Source organism: Nilaparvata lugens, chromosome 12 (genome assembly GCF_014356525.2).
Source record: "Nilaparvata lugens isolate BPH chromosome 12, ASM1435652v1, whole genome shotgun sequence".
Taxonomy (NCBI): Eukaryota; Metazoa; Arthropoda; class Insecta; order Hemiptera; family Delphacidae; genus Nilaparvata; species Nilaparvata lugens.
In genome coordinates, this window is record NC_052515.1 from 10593241 (window position 1) to 10608620 (window position 15380).

Genomic DNA, 15380 nt, shown 5'->3' on the forward strand with positions numbered 1-15380 from the left:
CAGAAGGAAAACGAATCACCACATTAAACAGCTCCCAATTTTCAATCTATGCTAAGATCTTCTCCGTAACTATTATTTTAACCACACTTTAATTTGAAAATACCATTGAACACGTTTCTACTTCAAGTCGACATTATTGGGAAGGACAGGCAGACTGCACGGATTATCTTATCGAACCATTCGGCTTGGTTCCGATAGCAACTGACACTAATGTAATAACATTGAAAGATAAAATAATAAGGTAGTCCTTGTGATATTTTTCTTCCAAATTTATAGGTGACAAAGTCCAAAATAAGGTTAGAATTTCACGTGTACAATTTTTTATAAAATTTTAGTCTAAAATAAACATTGAAACTATAAATTTTGAACTTAGATGGCTTAAACTGGTAAATTAATAAGAAACGTTCCACTCAATTACCACTTTTAACGAATAATATTGAGTTATTTAAGAAATTTTGGAACTATTCAAGAAACACAAACTCGTAAACACTCGTAAACTATCATCATAAAATACTATTATCAGTATGAATCAAAAAATAATGCGGGAGTTTCCAGTTTTCACGATAAGAAGTCTGGTCTTTGGGTTTGATTGTAGAGAATTAATATTGATTTTTGAAATATAGTGGAATATAAAACTAATTGAGAATGTTCACACATCATATTTCTAATCAAAAGGAGATAATGAAGACGAGTTCACAAAAATTCAACTTCATAACGGAGAACTACACAACATTTTTCCGCTAGAGATGAACTAAATCGATTTCGTTTCTCTATGATTCACGCTCTATCTTTTAACCAAGTTTAGCTGCTAAAACATTACTTCAAAACATCGATGATCAAGTGATAATCCTGAACTAACAAGAATAAACCACTCCAGGGAATTCACTAGTCTCTAAATCGATAGTTAACAGGCGTCTCGCACTCGACGTTTTAATTACGTTTGAAAAGCTAGACTGCAGGAGAAAGGTCGAAGAAAAAAGAATAATGGTGGAAAGAGAAGAGGAGAGAATTGAGGAGCAAGATAAGGAAGAATCAGCAGAAGAAGAAGAAGAAGGATGAGAGGAGGATGATGAGGATGAGGATGAGGATGAGGAGGAGTTGGACGTGGTGGTGGTGAAGGAGGAGGTGAAACGAGAAAATTCAGCCCGGTGAGATTGCATCGGATTAAGAATTTATTGTTGGCTCTTTTTCGTCTTTTTTCCCCTCTCGCAGGGGTTTTGTACATGAGTCCGGCGGGAAAACCTTGTTTAAGAGCAATTATTAAAATACCCCGCTTTATGAGCTTTTTTCTAGAAAATCGCTTGTAAATTAAAGTGCGAGAACAGCTATGCTGTAATAATTGCACTCTTGTTTAATGATATTTCGCTCGGAAGAATTCGGATTCATTATCAGAATCTTTTCAAATGAGAGAAGGTGTGAATGACGGAAAGGAGATGGGAGAAGAATGGGAGTGTAATTTGAAAAAGAATGAGGTAAAGGAGGAATTAGGTGATAAGGAGAAAAGATGAGGAAAAGGAAAAACTGCGCCTCATTTTCAACAAAAAGGATAATATTTTTATAATTTCATTCATTGGATAAAAAATTGCAATATCTGAATGAAATTATAATAACAATAAATATTGAGAAGATAGAGATTTTGGAGGAAATAGGAGTATAGCCGTAAAAGGTGATAAGAGAAAAGATGAGGGGAAGGAAAAACGGAAAAACAGCGCATTGTTTTTATCGGAAAAGAGAATAATTTAATAATTTATTCATTGGATAAAAAAATACAAAATCGGAATGTAAATATAATGAATAAAAATATTGATAAGAGAGAGATTTGAACGATTTTTGAACGATTGAATATACAAAACTGGACTTATAGTAATTTCTTCTTCCATTTAGAAGACTCAATATTTCTACTCCAGCATTGTTTTTTCATTTTTCAGTGGACTCGCTTACCTTTATTTTTCGTACCTATTCCTCTGTTTTTCTTCTTTTCCCCCATCTCTCCCTTCCCTTTTTTCCTCATCACTTCTCTCTTCTCTTCTTTGCCTACCTATTACATGGGAAACCATAGTTGGCTAGGTATCTTCCTCTCTTTTTTTTCTCTCTTCACCAACACACCCAACCACAAAGCCCATGGTTTTTTTTATATTTGTATCATTTTATTGTATTTTATTTGGTTTGTAATTCTTTATCATTTTGTGCTGTCTTGTTTTGTGTGTCTTAATGAATTGAAATTGAATTTTAATTGAAATTTAAGAGTGCAAAACCGATGAATCACAGCAAATAATAATTATGATTTATTCAAATGATGATAAATAATTCTCATCTGACTAATTGAAAATGCCTCAAAATCGCAGAAGCGTGAACACTGCCGCTTGAATTCGAGAAAATGAGGGAAAAACTGGGAACGGATGAAAGCTACAGACAAACGCGGGTAGAGAGGAAACGGGAAAAAGAGAAATAGGGAAATGGAAGTAGAGAGAACGAGAAAAAAATACAGATCACATGAGAGGGAGAGAAAGAGAAAGTGCAAAGTGTATATGAATGTAGGGAAATGAATATCCCATCTGTTGATGGATGGAATTCTCGGATGAACAGATATAGGAAAATAATGGATCAGTTGTTCAAACAGTGTATTATACACTGTATTAGTAAATAAGTTTGAAAAACCACAAATTACATAGAGAGGACTTTCAAGGAGAATTATTGAGAAACCTGTAATTGTTGCATTATAAAGAAATGTGAATGACAAGTCCAGACAAATATAAATGAGGAAGAATGTAATATGCGAGTAAATAGTGTCAAAATAGAGAGAGAAAATAGAAAGAGGAAAAAAGGTGAACGGTTAATATCTTGAAGTATGCGAGTAAATAGTGAGAAGATGAAGAGAAAATAGAGAGAGATGAAAGGGTGGACGGTGTAATATCTTGGAGTATGCGAATAAATAGTGCCAAAATAGAGGAAACATAAAAGAGAAAGAAGAGTGAACGGTGTAATATCTTGATGAAAGGTAGACAAAGAGGACACAAAAGTATGGATGCTGGTAAATGAACAAAAATGGGTAATTACAGAAATTATAGACAGATGTGAATGCAAAATATTAGAAAGTGAATTCATGAAGAAAGACAGGCGAATCTAAAGATTATCGAGAATAGCGAGCGAAAGAGAAAGAGAGAAGAATGAAGTGAGTGTTATCATAGAGTGAAGATACCTTTTAATACCAAGATTATTTGTCTCTGGTGTTATTTATAAGCATAATATGAGAGAGAGAAGAATATAGAGTGGAAGAATAAGTGGAAGAGAGATACCGTTTAATACCTAAAAATATCGGGGGACCAAGCTACGCTCTGGAGTACAAAAGCATAAAAAAATTATTACGAAAGAAGAAATTACAATATATTTATAGTTCATACAGAATGGTTCTATCCAATCACAGTGGATTGAGATCAATTCCCAGAGGAATACAAGAATTTCTCTCACAAAGGCCTGGTTGCAGAGAATCCGATTGAATTTTAATCCTCATTAATTTCACGTGAACCAAATCGGAGAAGAACATTTCAAAAAGATGGCTTCTCTGATTGGTTGTACTGGAATTAATAAGGATTCAAATTTAACCGGTTCTTGTGCAACTGGCACTAAGTACCTGATTGAATGATTACACAAGTTCAACAGCTGAGTCATAATTTTTATCTCAGTCCCACACACATGCACTCGCTCACTCACTTCCATCATCAACAGACAACGAAACTTATTTTTTCAAGGATGTATTTATCCTTTCAATGTCTTTCAGCGAGTTATCCCAGGGTTGAGACCTAGTGCTATCGAATTCTCATATCATAAAGCTACATTGTTCCAAATTTCGTGAGAATCGTTTTCGAGATCCCGTCACAAACATATATATAAACTTCTAAACACAAATTGCTCGTTTAATGGTGTAGGATTATTTGTCTGTGGTGTAATTTAAAGACAGATGGAAGAGAGATAAGATAAATAGAAAGAGAGGGAGAGTGGGAGAAAAGAGAGAGAAAGAGAAAGAAAGAGGAAGATAGAGTGGATGAGAGTATTCGTGTGAGTATAATATACAGAATACATTTATACAGAAGAAAAAGATACAAGAATATAGCCATCAAATAGATAAACGTCTGTTAAACGTATATATGGATAGGAAAAAATGGATATCGCATACAAAAAGAGGAGAATGACACAACAGTCCAAGAACAAAACATACAGCAAATCGAGTTTTGTTACTTTTGCAATGTTTCACTAATGAGAATTTATTCCGCTCTAAAATCCCGGAGCAGGCTAACCGAGAGAATGGGATAAGAGTGAGAGAATGAGATGAAAAAGAGTGGGATGAAAGAAGTAATGGGATAAGAGAAAGTCTGCAAAGATCTGTGGGGATTAATTTCAAACCGGTAGCAAATCTGCGCCATTTTTTCAGTTCCCTTTTTTCAGTCGGGACGTTTCCTAACTGTGTTAAAATTCATAACGCTTGTCTCGCGGCCTTTTTTGCTGTATGAGAGAAAGAGAGAGGTAGAGTGAGAGAGTAACACAGAGAGAAAGAGAGTGTGAGAGAGAGAGTGAGAGAGAAAGAGTGAGGAAGAGTGAACAAACATTGCCGTTCTTAATTAAAATTGGAGATATTCTCGCATCTAGGAGTTTCAATCAACAATCTTGTATGTGAATGTTACTGGTGTAAAAAATTCACACTTATGATTGGTTTTTTCAGTGAAATTTACGTTATTGAGTCAGCACAGGATTAATATTGGTTCGCTATTCTCGTCCATCATTAGAAAACATATATAGCTGTATCCTATTCCAACAACACACCGATGCCAAATCGTTTGTAGGTTATGTGAAGATATGTGATGAACTATAAGAGTTTTCAATCTCAAACACAAAAATGTATTATCAGATCATGAAAACATTATTTCCTAGATAAATGTTATATGTTTGAGATATAATTACTCAATAATGATCGACAAGTATCATTCATTTATTCATTTATTATTTTCAAAAGAGAAAAATTATTTATTAATCATTTTATTCAATCATTTATTATTTTTAACTGATCGGGAGAGAAAAACAAAGGATACTCCTTGTATCATTTCTCTCCCAAATTTAGATTACATTTTGAAAGTTCGTAATAGGGTTATTATTTCACTCTTCTGAAATTTAGTCAATTTTCACTCAAAAACAACAAAACTAAGAATTTTAAATTTTGACGGTTGCAAAACTAGATAAAACAAAAAATATTAAAAATATCAGTGATTATTATTTACAAGAATCAACAATTTTGATATTGTATCAGATATACCAGAGTAACTGGGATCACAGCTATATAAAATAGAAGGCTTTGAAGGAAGAATCTTGCCAACTACGCCATCCTATATCGTTACCGGAATACATCTATCTAATATAGAAGGCTGTTTCATTACAGGGAGAATCTTGGCAACTATGCCCTCCTATCATTTCCACTGACTGTATAAAATGAATCTCACTATACAAGGAAGAGGGATAAAGAAATAAGGGAAAAGAAAAAAAGTTGTAAAATTTAACAGTCCAGTCGAATATTTCTTTCCAATATTGACTCGTTCAATTCATAAAAATCTCTAAAATTTCACATCATTCATAATCATCCCAGTGAAAGGCCTCACAGGGCTTTACCTATTTTTCACATTATTCATTACGTACAGCCTATATCAAATTTTGAATAGGGTGGCCCATAAGTCAGTTCTGTTGTCAACTTTAAAGCCTATTAATTGTTTATTGAATAATAATGAACACACTATCACGAACAACCATTAAACATATAACCTCAAATCAAATGTAGTAGATAAACCTGAACAGCTGCGGTTTCGTTTGTAGCAACATCTGACCTCAAAAAATGCTAGCGTCAACTGACTTATGGTCCAGTCTGTATATCAAAAAGTATAAAGTTATCACAATTTTTCTACCAATCTTTTGATAACACTCTCATTGTTAAAATTCTATCCACGTGCAGAACACGATAATATTTACAATGGACTTTTACCAGGCAAAACGTTTGACGACAGTATCTTTCAAATTTGAGAGGTGAATGAAATTTTCATTAAAGAGGTATCAGGCGAGTACAAAGAGTGAGTGAGAGTAAGAGGAAGAGGAATTGAGTGAGGGAAAGAGAGGGAAAAGAGAGGAAGCTAGATAGTGGATGATGAAGAGTAAGAGAGAGGGAATTGAGAGGGGATAAGAGAGCGACGAGTGAGTGAGGAGAGAGGAAGAGAGAGTGAGTGAATAAAAGTGATTTTGCCTCACTCAAAGCACCAGGGACGTCGTTGTCATACTTATTTCCTTTGAACAGTGGCAAGTCACAGGGACATCTAATTATGTTATGGTCATAAGTGACAAAGTGATGAGAGGAGAGAGAAAGAGTTAGAGTGGGAGTAAGTGTGTGTGAGAGAGAGGGATAGTGTGAATGAAAAGATGTGTGACGAGAATGAGTGAGAGGGAGTGAATATCAGAGCTGGAGCAACGCCTTTGTATTTCTGAGCCTTTTCAGCAAGGCCAAATTACATTGTTCAAGCGTACGTATGCTTGAAATAAGGGCTTCTCTTTCGCTTTTTAATAGTTTCTGAAGGGTTATGCACTCTCTAGGGAGACATGGATATTACGCAAAATGTGATACTTGTATTAATTATAGGCTAGTAAGGATGTGGTAGACTATAATCCAAAGTATAATCATATTATACTGTATTAAACGTACGTAAAGGAATAGAGAATCAGTATCATTATCTAAATTTATCAGTATCAGTTTAATGGAAATGAGTATCTGCATCATTGAAAGTATTTTTGTCATAATCATTCAATTTCAACTGTTTTACATGGATGGAATCGAGCCGGTAAATAGCTGATTGTAGAACAAATAAACTTATGATTCTCATTACAGCATACTATCATAGAGAAACAATAGCGTAAGTAAATATCCCATGGTATAGGGCGTTTATGTCGCAACTTTTACTATTATCTCAAGCCGATTACTGTTGATTATTGTCGACGAATTTTACTGTTTTGTTGGGGTAAGAGTGTATGAACGGCACAATATGAGAGACTACCAGTGTCACACAGCTTCACGGGAAAGAATTACATGAACTATCGGCTTGAGATAACAGTAAAAGTTGCGACATTAACGCCCTATACCATGGGATATCTACTTATGCTATTGTTTCTCTATGATATTATTATCTAAATTCATTAATATCAGTGTAATGAAAATGTAATATCTGCATCATTAACAGTATTTTTGTCATAATCATTCAATTTCAACTGTTTTACATGGATGGAATCAAACCGGTGAATAGCTGATTGTAGAACAAATAAACTTATGATTCTCATTACAGCATAATATACTGTAATAAAGTCATATCGTTTATTACAGTCGAGTATGTTTCCTAGTTCCGAAATAGGAACAGCAAAACCACTACAAAAAAGCGTTTTAGCGCTACAATCAAGATATTCCTGATTCGGAATTTGTGAACTAGGTTATGTTTATAGAATGCATGAAGTAAATTCAGCACAAACATGTAATGTTTTCTATTTCTTAATTATTCTTCATTAAATTATCATGAAAAAAACTATGTGTACGTTATTGGACGTGAATGTCTCTCGGCTAACGCCTCGACTAGGTACATCATTCTTGCCTTGCAAACGGACCCTTCTCGTCCATGTGACATAAAATACTATTATCAGTATGATTCCAAAAATGTGTTTCGGATGGACACGTTAAGCCGTCGGTCCCGGCTGCCTAAAAAGCAGTCATTAGGTCATGTCAGAGGCCCTGAAATTGATCAGTTGCGACCTGAAAACTCTGACACCAGACTTGAGCCAGCCAGGTCACTCGATATTATTATTATTATTATTATTATTATTATTATTATTATTATTATTCCAAAAATAATCCAGGAATTTCCAGTTTTCACGATGTGAAGTCTGGGTTTGATCTGAAGTCAAGTTTTGGTTTGATTGTAGAAAATGAATATTGATTAATTTGAAAGTGGATTATAACAATAATTGTGAATGATCACATATCAGAATTCTCATAAAAATGAAGATGAAAAGCATCTTCAAACTTTTTATTAATAGTGCAAAATGTGTGCGTTTGTGGAATAGATCAATAGAATGTCATATAACTGTATTGAGAATAGTAACCACAATGACCTCTTATTTTCAGTGATATTTCATAACATTGATCTCAATTGACCTATTTCTCAATTTGATCTCAATCTCTGTGAACTTAGTTATGTTGAGGAAGCATTCATATTCAGGAATAGTTTTACATAATATCACCTACAACCTATATATCATAATATCACCTACAACATATTATTATTAATATCACCTAAATTTTATAGAATAATGGCTGCTCCAGTCCTCCTCTACGGAAGTGAGTCGTGGGTTACAACTAAACCCCTAGAGAGTAGAGTGCAGGCGGCGGAGTTGCGATTCCGGAGAACCAAGGGCTGCGATAGAAGGGACCACATCAGAAACGATGATAGCAGAGCTAGAAATTACAGCTTGTTGGAAAAAGTCATACAATACCGGAAGCAGTGGAAATACCATGTGGAAAGAATGCCGGCAGAAAGGCTTCCACTACAGATATTGAATTATAAACCGGCAGGGAAAAGATCTATTGGTAGGCCACGGAAGAGATGGCAATAGATACACTACTTGTATATATAATAGCGTAATTTTGTAATTGAAATATAGATATTAATAAGCTGTTTGTAAGTCGGAACAGGCATTAACCTAATCCTTGTACGTTAGATGATGATGATGATCACCAACAACAAAAAGATTGTGAAGAAAAACCATAAAAATTCATAATTATTATTAAACGAAAATCCCATTTGAATGCTGTAAATCGCCCTGAAGACTTCTGCTACTGCAAATATTGACAACAGGGTGAACAGCTAGATGGAAATTCGATGAGCGCTACTATACAAAAATTATTTGTCAGCCCTGTTGTCAATATTTGCAGTAACAGAAGTCTTCGGGGTGATTTACACAATTTAATTGGGATTTTCGTTTTATAACTATTATTCATTAATTAGCATTTGAACAAATGCAACTTTCAATTGATTCCCATCCATAAAAATTCCAAAAATGAAAAGACGAAGATGCCTTGGAAATGACGAAATACTGAAAATTTCAACCTCAACTTCGAATACCTACTTTTTGAGCAATTTAATAAAACGAAGAGATAATTTTGATCTGAAATTATATCATTGAATGACTACAAGATTTATGAATACAAAAGAAACAATAATTATTGTTTAACCTACACTATAATTGAAAACCTCGAGGTTTCAGTCCTTAAAAACGACTCCAACATCCTTTAAAAACCTTGTTCCCAATCCCCTTCAGGTTCATTTCACAAATCCCATCCAATTTTGATTGATGATGCCTCTCTCCCACTCTTTTCCCCATCCACGTTGTTAGTGCAGCTATTATAGGAAAAGTCCCCTTTCAAACGCTTTTCTCAGCGAGTTTCCCTCATCAAAAAGGATTTTCCAAAGTCTAGCGTTCTCCCTAATTGACTGCAATCGGCTTATTATTACAGAGTGAAGGCGCTTGACGTCTGGAAAAACTCGCTTCATTTTTCCCGGGAAAATTAAATGCCAAATGATTGCACAAGAAAATGAGCTTTCAGTTTTTTCGAGTTTTCCGAACTTCACAGACGTCGAAATCGGATTATTCGGTGACTTTCCGGCTTTTCCAGTGTCGTTCATTAATGAGAATGGAAACTGACTCGATCTATCAAGAATGGATTGGTGCTGGGAGCGTTTATACTCTTCAAAATTTGTTCCAAAAATAGATTCAAGCTAGACGCTTCTGTGATGCTCAATAGTTATTTGTGCAACTAGTGCGCAAAGTGACAGTTTGCTGCACCGAAAGAAACGTTTACGCCCGAGCCGTAGGCGAGGGCGGAATGGTTTCTTGAGTGCAGCAGAGGAACTTTGCGCACGTATTTCACATTAAGTTTTTCCTACAGTTACCATTGAATATGAAATGTGGGTAATTATGGGTAAAATTGCCTGAAATCCATCAAATAGCTTAGTAGTGTTTGAATGGCGAGGCGGCTGTGTGGTGTGTGCTGTGTGGCACTGTGCTGTTGCTGTCCTCGTTATAATATATAATAGTAATAATTAGCGCGTTGTGCTTGGTTGCACCTCTGCTCACTATAGCAGCCACAGCAGTCACTGTTACCAACTTCATTTGGATTTTGCTGCACTGTTGCTCCATATAACCTACTAATTATTTTGCGTTGCCATGTTGCAAATCTGGAGTGCAGAAAAATTTTTCCCGCACTAGAGCGGAAAAGTGATTCTTTGCGTTCTGTAATCACTGCAGCAATGGCCACTTTTCAACGTAACTGTAGGAAAAATATGTTTTTCGTTCGTAAAACCAATAAATCAAAATACCAACCGTTTAATAGTACGATGGTCTTTGGAACGCTCTTTAACTGAATTGAGATCTTTCATTTCATCACGTACACACCGGAGGTGAATAAATAAAAAAGGAATCTGAATACCCTTTTTGAAATTGTTCACTCACAACAATTACTTTTCTGTAATTGTGTAATTCTGAATGATTGATTAAATAAACATGAGTCGGCAATATGATGCCATTATCAAGTTAAAGATAATATTTGATAATGGCATCAAATAGCCGAAACATGTTTGAGTGAGCAATTTTAAAAAGGGTAGAATACACGAATTTCTATTTTTTTTTTTTATTTAAGAGAAGCCCTAACGAAAGAAGACACCGCCCTTTGCTTGTTAATTTAATACAAACAAACAGAAAAAATAGAAAAAAACAAACAATTGACAAACTCAAGGAAGCAGAAGACGAAAATGGGAAATGAAAGAAGAAGACAAAACCGGAAGAAAGAAAATTCACAGATTAGTAGGAATAGAAGAGAAGAGTAACAGAAACCTTGTAGATAGTTTGAATTGCGTGATTCCCTTCTCCGAAGCAAACATTGTTAGCGACTGCGATATCTCTGGTTGCCAACCGAATTAGTTGAACAAAGTGGACAGTAGACAAGGATAGAAGATAAAGAAGACAACACATTGAAAAGGACAGAATAAAAAGAGGACAAGACAAAAGACAAAGAGGGTAAGATCATCTTGACCAACTTGCCTTCCAACTTACTCAACTAGATGCCAGTTACCAGAGCAGGGCTTACAAACAAACAAGATTTGAAGATGTCCACTGCTCATTCTGATTTGGATTATGTTGGTAGCACTGTATCTACAAGATAATATCATAGAGAAACGATAGCATAAGTAGATATCTCATGGTATAGGGCGTTTATGTCGCAACTTTTACTGTTATCCCAAGCCGATAGTCCACGTAGTTCTTTCCCGTGAAGCTGTGTGACGCTGGTAGTCTCTCAAATTGTGCTTTCGTACACTATCTTCCCAACAAAACAGTAAAAAATTGACAATAAACGACAGTAATCGGCTTCAGATAACAGTAAAAGTTGCGACATAAATTCCCTATACCATGGGATATCTACTTACGCTATTGTTTCTCTATGGTATTACCTGATAAACTACATGAAATATATTCAGTACTAGAAGTACCATGAACGCTATCTATCGGTGAGAAGAAACATCACTTAAGCAGGTAATATTGTTCAAGCTCGACTCCCATTGGTCCTCTACTCCAAGTGGAGTGATAAGTCTCGACCAATCACAGAGCGTCATTGTCGCTTCGTCATTTTCTTCCAAAAGGAAGCCAGTTTCTCGTCGTTATCGTAAATTCTCCAAAGCATGAACAGCTTAATCAATTCGTGGGAAGTTGAGTTTCGTAATTTATGTTTCTATTTTGAAACATAATATAATTATTGCTCTATATAATTACTTGATGAATCGAAAATTGAGTTTAAAATATTGCAGATGGAATCCATTCCGAAGTTTGAAATGTTGAGTTAAAGTAATTAAATTATGTTTTTCAATTTCTCACATCATTTGAAATTCGAATTCAAATAATGTTCAACTTTTCTTCACATTGCTCTGTACCTTCATTACATAACAAGAGGGAAGATATAAAGTGAACAGAACTAAGTGTCACAAGAAAATGAAGTACACAGACACAGCAAGAGAAAATGTGAATGGAAGAGAGAGGAAGTGTGAGAGAGATTGGAAAGGGATGGAGGGGGAGGAAGAGAAAAAGGAAGGGAAAGAGAAGAGGATTATAAGAGGAAGAGGGAAAGAAAGACGAAGAGGAAGAGGAAGATAAATAGAAAGAGGATGAGAAAGAGAGGCGAAATAGAAGGGGGAAGAGAAAAAGGAAGGGAAGAGAAAGAGGATTATAAGAGTAAGAGAAAGAGTAAGAAGGAAAGGAAGAGGAAGAGAAAGAGAAAGAGGAAGAGAAAGAGAAAGAGGAACAGAAATAGAAAGAGGATGAGGCAGAGGAAGGGGAAGAAAAGAGAAAGAGAGGCGAAATAGAAGGGGGAAGAGAAAAAGGAAGAGGAGGAGGAGAGAAAGGGGTGAGGAACAGAAAGAGTATGAGAAAGGGGAAGAGAAAGAGAAAGAGGAAGAGGAATGGGAAGAGAAAGAGTATGAGAAAGGGGAAGAGAAAGAAAAAGAGGAAGAGGAAGGGGAAGAGAAAGAGAATGAAAAAGAGGGTGAGAAAGAGGAAAAGAAAGGAGGAAGAGGAAAATAAATATCAAGAGCGAGAGGAAGAGAAAGGGGAAGGGAAAGGAGAAGAGAAAGAGGTAGAGGAGGAGTAAGAGAAAGGGGAAGAGAAACAGAAAGAGGAAGATAAAGAGAAAGAGAGAGAGGGAGGGATTGGTAGCGAACTTTGGTTTAATTGACTCGAAAGCAGTGAACATCTTGCAAGTCAGTCTGAAACTAATTTGCCAAGTTTATCCTCATAGACGGGATCTACTCTTCTCAACATATACATATATATATATATATATATATATATATATATATATATATATATATATAATATAACAAGGGTTCATGGCCTGCTAGTCTGGAATATATATAGAACCCTCTCCTTGCTCAAACTATGATTGCTGATTCAAAGACGGAAGCTGAGTGATGACGTCACAGTAGGTAGCTTTTGGTGAGATTCGCTTTGGAAAGTCAGCATCCCTTATGAATAAAATCAATGCTACCCTTTCGAACGATGCTGACAGTTTAACTATTGTGATGACATCAACAATGTCTAACCAATCAAAATGCTCAATGATAGTTTAATCGCCGTTCAAACTGACCCAGGACTAAGGCACGATTTAACAAAAAACGAAAACTAGGTTTGAACGACAAAAGGGTCTAGAAGCTATTACTTTCCTTGCCCTATTACCATAGGTAAGGAAAGTATTGCTTTCCGAAAAAAATTAAGGTACCTAAATTAAGGTCCCCTGAGTCCAAAAAAGTGGTTTTTGGGTATTGGTCTGTGTGTGTGTGTGTGTGTGTGTGTGTGTGTTTGTGTGTGTGTACACGATATCTCATCCCCCAATTAATGGAATGACTTGCAATTTGGAACTTAAGGTCCTTACAATATAAGGATCCGACACGAACAATTTCGATCAAATGCGATTCAAGATGGCGGCTAAGATGGCGAAAATGTTGTCAAAAACAGGGGTTTTCGCGATTTTCTCGAAAACGGCTCCAACGATTTTGATTAAAGTAATACCTAGAATAGTCATCGATAAGCTCTATCAACTGCCACAAGTCCCATATCTGTAAAAATTTCAGGAGCTCCGCCCCATCTATGCAAAGTTTGATTTTAGAATCTCAATTATCAGGCTTCAGATACAATTTAAACAAAAAATTTCGAGTGGAAAAGATTGAGCATGAGAATCTCCACAATTAATGTTCAGTATCATTTCCACTTAAAATTAAAAATAAGCTCGAAATTCGAGAAAATGTGATTATCCAATTATTGCAAACTGTTGATTCTATTAAATGTATCACTATGAAGAGATAGCAGACTTCGTGTGTTTCCAGCGTTATTGCCCTGTCACCAGCTGGCTCAAATCTTTGAATAGTAGACTTGAATGCGCGGGAACACTAGCGTCAGGTGATCAATTTTCATAACGGCAAGGAAAGTTGTGTGAGTGCGCCACACCAGATTTTTTTTGAATTGATTATGTATTGAAGAAAGGTTGATTAGAAATATGACATTCAAGGATTCAAGCTAGGTCGAAAGACATTCCAAAACCAAATTCGACCAAAATAAACAGCAAAAGGTGAAGAAAACACACCAGAAATATCAATAGTGAAGGAATGCAGGGAAGTATACAAATCAGAAATGCCTGCTCCAGCTCAAAAACATAATATATATTTCTCCGCCTTCTTCAATTCCATTCAGAAATAAATTTGTACACCTTAGGAATTCCATTTCGTTTTCATAACCTTCCCATTTCCTTCTTACATACTTTTTGTACAATTCATATCTCCCCCAACCTTTTACTCTGCTTTTTATGTCTGCGTCTTCTTCTCGTACCTCTCTCTTCTCCTTCCGCTTCTTCTTCATTTTCTTTCTTATCGTATTTCTTATTCCCATTTTTCTCGTTCTTGTTGTTGTTGTTGTTATTCTTCTTCTTCTTCTTCTTCTTCTTCTTCTTCTTCTTCTTCTTCTTCTTCTTCTTCTTCTTCCTCTCCTTCTTCTTGTTGTTCTTCTACTTGTTCTTGATCTTCTTCCTGTTCTTGTTGTTCTTCTTCTTCTTTTTCTTCTTTTTCTTCTTCTTCTTCTTCTTTTTCTTCTTCTTCTTCTTCTTCTTCTTTTCTTCTTCGTCTTCTTCTTCTTCTTCATCATCTACTTGTTTTTTTTGTTCTTGAACTCATTCTTCTTCTTTTTACTTTTTTTCTCCTTTCAATCTTATTTTCCAAGCACCTAATTTTTCTTCACTCTTCTATGCTCTTCTATCTCTTGTTTTTCACGTCCCTCGTCATCGGTCGTTACAGAGGAGACATTTCCACCTCTTCTTCGTCTTCTTCACAAACCTCTTTCTCGTTTTCTTCTTGCATATTCTTCGGTTCCTATCATTTCTCTTCAACCGCCTTCTTTCCTATTCCGCCTTTCTTATGATATCTTGGAACCAGACGCTACTGTAGAAGTCTGGAAATAATATAATAAATTCTCACACCTTATTTCCGTTGAGTCAAAATTTCATAGCCAAAGACTCCTTCCCCGACAAGCTGTGAACTGACCCTCCACTGTCAGCATTTCTTATGGATAAAATCAATTCTGTTCCCATTCATACAATGCTGACTGATTGTAGTGAATTTCACTGGAGAAGTTGTGAATTTACTTTAGCCAATTTCCTGTGTCGAATGCAAGACATCTCATCGATTTTATCCAGTTTTATTCAAATTTCACCAGGGATAGGT

The 15380-nt window shown here is 35.5% G+C and overlaps 1 protein-coding gene across 1 annotated transcript in view; it reads right to left on the reverse strand.

Moving 5' to 3' along the window:
- The window catches only part of LOC111052237 (neurobeachin), a 790401-nt gene that overhangs the window by 681086 nt on the left and 93935 nt on the right, over window positions 1-15380 (reverse strand).